The 4,940-nt window shown below is 45.1% G+C and overlaps 1 non-coding gene across 1 annotated transcript; it reads right to left on the bottom strand.

Moving 5' to 3' along the window:
* Positions 1 to 2,862: 2,862 nt before the first annotated feature.
* Positions 2,863 to 2,990, bottom strand: LOC120102075 (small nucleolar RNA SNORA17). Its single transcript, XR_005503101.1, has one exon. It is a non-coding gene; the product is annotated as a small nucleolar RNA SNORA17 (small nucleolar RNA).
* Between the last annotated feature and the right edge of the window lie 1,950 nt (positions 2,991 to 4,940).

The raw sequence follows: 4,940 nt of genomic DNA on the forward strand, positions 1-4,940 counted from the left end.
CACTGACCCAAATCATCATAGCCAAAGCAGGCAATTAATTGAAGAAAGCATTGTTTATTTGACTCCTCCTAAGGTGGGATTTGAGAAGACATCCTGGATGTGAGGAAGACAAGGCTTTTATAGCTAGGGGTAGAGAGTTTCCAAGCCGAAGTCTGGCAAAATAGGCAGAGTTACAGGAGCAACAAGTTAGTTCTAATGACGTTTAAGACGAGGCTGCAAGGTAAGTATAACAAGACAATTATAGTCACAGCAAGGAACTCATAGGTGGCCGTAGAACATTTAAAAACAATGGTATGGTTCCAAAATAACTCTTTAGAACAAAGACATGATTGCCATTCCCACAGTATAGAAACATTCATATTTAAGGTTACAGGTAGAGCATAACCCAAAATTCTTGAGAAGCAGAGGTTTGATCATAACCAAGAATGAGTCTGTTTTTCTTTATGATAGGATTTAAAAAAAAAATACAAAACCTTTTTATTGGTTATTTGTGAATTTCACATCATGCACCCCAATCCCACTCACCTTCCCCTCCCCTCCTTGGAAGCTGTGTAGTGTGTCACAGTGTGTCCCACATTATTCACCTTTGTCTACACTTCTTTGCCTGTAGGTGTTCCTTGCAATGAATCATTGGTCTGGTACGAGGACTCTGGGTTCTGCTACTTTATCAATACTGGAACCTCACTGGTCATATACCTTTCTTCTTCTTGGATATCCTGGTTTTGCCCTGTATCATGGAGATCCTGTAGTTTTAAACCTATAGCACCCACCCAGTTCGTTTGTGAGGTAGATGTAGGGGTGGGCCAATTCAAAGTTCTGGATCTGGACCTGAAAGGTATATGACCTGGTCAGCCAGATCTCTAAATCTCAGGCCCTCAGGGTCAGCTTAACAGCAATCCCTGTTCCCAAGGTCAGTTTTACCCTGATACCCAGTTGAGGTGCATGGCCTACTCTCCTAAGTGTTGCAGCCAGGAAGGGCCAGGACCAGTTTTACCACTCTCATGATTCCAGGACCAGCTTTCCTGCCTGCCATAGATGAAAAGAGAATGGGGGTCAGGGGGAGGAAGGTATCTCTCTTGACCATGCCACCACCCAGCAGCCAAGGGGCAGGGCTGGCTCTCCCATACTCACACTCTCAAGGTCAGTTCACCCACAACCTTAACATCCATGGCCAGCTGTATTGTGCCACCCAGGTGAGGTTTAGGGTCAGCTCTCCCACTCTGATGACCTCAGGGACAGCTCTCATACCTATCCATAGGGTCAAGAGGTGGGGGACATCTCTCCCTCTCCAGATGAGGTATAGGGCCTGTTCTCCCAAATTCTGCAACAGGTGAGGGACAGGGCCAGCTCTCCTGCTCTGATGACTGCAGGGCCAGGTTTCCTGCTTTCCAGGTGGTGAAGGGGAAGGGAGAAGGAAGGTATCTCTCCTTTGTCAACACCACTGCACAGGAGACAAGTAGTAGAACCAGGTCACCCATGCTTGTATCCTCAGGGGCAAGCTCAACTGCAGCTTCCACAACTGCAGCTGTCTGGAAGTAGGGTCAACACTCTTACTCTCATGCTCCCAGGGCCAGCTCTCCCATGATATCCACGTGAGTGGTGGGGTGAATTCTGCACATCTCTCAGATATTAACATGTCCCTAGGCAGCAGTCCAGATTAGGTATATCCACCTGGATATCCCTTTGGTAACAGACACCTGCTGCTTCAGGGCTATGGACCCAATGTGGCTCCTGGTAGCACTATGGGCCAGGATTCTACCATTGTCCCAGGTGGCATCACTGTCCGTTCAAATCAGGCTGTTCCTCACTACCCTTGAGTCTTCTGTTCTGCCACTTTTCATTGTGCCTGCATCTGCATCCTTCTGTTTCTCTTTGTCTTCCATTTCTCCACCACTTACTTGTTCCTCATAGAGGCAACTGAGGTCTTTGAGTGTCTGAGGTTGCCTAAGGAGTGCTATGTCCCACTCATGCATTAAGGCACCAGGCAGGGGTCATCTCAGGTACACCTTTTCCTTGCCCACCCTAGGCCTGCACTGCACTGTCGGCGCCAGCACCGACACGGTATCGAGAATCGGGCGAAAGCCTACGGGATGAAAGAAACACACACACACACACACACACACACACACACACACACACACACACACACACACACAGGTTATCGTGTCAAGCCAGGAGAGGAAGAGAGGGGGGAGAGAGAGAGAGAGAGAGAGAGAGAGAGAGAGAGAGAGAGAGAGGAAGAAGGAGAGAGGAAGAGCGGAAGAGAGAGTGAGAGAGAGAGAGAGAGAGAAAGAGAGAGAGGAGGAAGGTGAGAGGAAGAGCGGAAGAGCGGAAGAGAGAGTGAGAGTCTCCTGTAGCTTTATTCACCACTTATATACCCAAGCCTCCAGGTAGAAAATATCTGGGAAGCACAGTGGGAAACCCTGACTCATGAGTACCTGGCTTCGGTAACAAAAGACCGACTATGAGACCTGAATTAATTAGGGAGAAATCCAAGAGCAGCCTAAATCTCAAGGATAAAGACTGAGGAAGCAAAAGGCAGAAGTAAATTGACCACCACCCAGGTGTGGTCCAGGTGTATCGGTCCCACATGCATCAGCCGGGCTCAGCAGGGGTCATGCAGTGGAGACACCGGGTGTTTACTACTTGGTCTTTTCTTCCTGTGCCGTAAATACATGGGAGAGGCCTCTGTCCAACAATCCCATGACTTCTTAACTGTGGCCATGCAGTTACAAAGCGGCCAGGCCCAAATCCAATATGGCTCACTACACTGCACCTAACTGATGGTCATCTCAGGCTAATTCCCTGTCCAGGCCCAGTCGTGACAGTCTGGTGATCATCTCAGGCTCTGTCTCTTCAGGAAACGTTGGGCTACTAATGTTCAGAAGGTCATAGGTCAGCATCTTGAATGTAGACATAACCTCTTTCCTCTCTGCCATCTATGGATGCACATGTGACACAGCAGTCATACATATCGCTTCATGGGCGGGTATAATATTGTTTTTAATCCTATGATGAAAGCAAGCTGGTTCTTCACTTTAAGCAGCAGCCCACATTATGTCCATAACCAGGAAGAGAACGATGAATGCTTATGCTCACCTCACTGTCTCCATTTTATACAGTCCAGAATCTCAGCCAAGGGACTGAGGCCACCCACAATAGGCAGGTTTTCCCACCCCCAATAAATTTAATCAAGATAATCTCTTATAGGTATGCTAAGAGGCCCATCTCCAGGGGTTGGGGATTTAGCTCAGTGGTAGAGTGCTTGCCTAACAAGCGCAAGGCCCTGGGTTCGGTCTCCAGCTCCGAAAAAAAAAAAAAAAAAAAAAAAAGAGGCCCATCTCCAACACCTTATCTCTCATCAAGTCAATGACTTGATTAATCATCACTCAATCTTATTGAGTTAATTTTGGATTCTAGTTATCACTACTGTCTAATGATCCTCCCTTTTTTTACACAATAAGCTAGGATTTACCTCCAGGGTAGCAAACATAACTTCTAAGATCCATCTCTATTTAAGATGCAACACTACCCATAGACTATTCAACATACCAATTTGTTATGTAGATATATAACATGTTTATTATTGTTTAAAGACAATTTGCCTTCAGTGAAATGTAAACTTGATGAAATCCATGACTTGGCAACACTATTATAGTATTTTAGCACCCAGAACATTGCCTTCATATTCAAATGCCAGATATATTTGAATTCATACTTTTAGAAGAACATGGTGGTTTTTCATTGGCTACTGATAAAGTAGATCCTTATGAATTTATATGAGCACCTATGAAGTTCTGTGAACGTTTACGACTGTTATGGTCTTCATACAGGGCCATGGATCTTATAGGATCTTGGGAAGTTACAGCAATACGTGAGGTGTCTTGTTTAGTAATATCAACTTCGATCCTTGGCTTCTTCAAATGAGATACTGAATCAAGTCTTGTGTATCAACCTTTATCAGCGTTTTTTTGTCACTTCCTGGAATCTTAGTTTCGAAGGCCTCTCTCCACAAACCTCCTCTTTTCATTCACTCAGCATATTTTTAATAGTACATTTGCATTTTTAAAGTATAAGATCATGCTCAGTCAGCTCGACAGAAGGAACTTGTGTTACATCGTTTGGTCTAAGCCACACCATATCTTCTCCCTGGGTGCTCATTATGTAGTGTCTGAGACCCTGAGCACTGCAGTTAACTGGCTAATCCATGTAATCTGGATCCGTTTCCCATGACAAGCGTCTCAATTTTGGATTTCCTTGAATGTTGGCAATTCTTTTACTTTTTCAACACTTCTATGTTCCATTGTTTAAGTCACGCTACTTAACCATCAGATGTTTTGTATGTCGTCAAGAGAAGTTTTTAAAATTACTCAGACATATTTCAGATGAGTTTACTTGGTTTCTGGCAAGCTAGGCAAATATAGGGGCAGGCCCTCATGGTCACCTCAAAGTCCAACTGTCACTGCTCCTCAGGAAGCTGTCTCCCACTAACAATGCAGCTCTACCATTCTGTACAGTCAGCTCCATCCCGTTAGCTTTGTCAAACTGGTGTCCTAAAGAGACTCATGGCAGCGCAGCCAGATCTCTGCAAACGGAAGTCAGTCTGGTGCTAGACACTGTTTGACCCAAGTATATAGAAAGCACGCAACTTATCTCCATTTATTTTCTGCCATTCAATTTTATAGCTGCTGCAATCCGTAGTATTCAAGCCACTCATGGCACTGGTCTCCTTCAACTGGAAAGGAAATAAATGTTAAATTCAATCACTGACAACAATGCTTCTCTACTTAAAGGAGCATGTGACTCACTGGAGCATCTTAAAATGCAGTTTACTGTGACCCTGGTTAATGCCTAAGTCTACATTAGAGCCGGCTTCCAGAGGCTTCCAGAGCAATGTCAAGGCCTACACTTTGATTAAAGGCTAGTTTTGAGGTGTATCC

The sequence above is a fragment of the Rattus norvegicus genome, chromosome 3 (genome assembly GCF_036323735.1).
Source record: "Rattus norvegicus strain BN/NHsdMcwi chromosome 3, GRCr8, whole genome shotgun sequence".
In the NCBI taxonomy this organism is placed as follows: domain Eukaryota; kingdom Metazoa; phylum Chordata; class Mammalia; order Rodentia; family Muridae; genus Rattus; species Rattus norvegicus.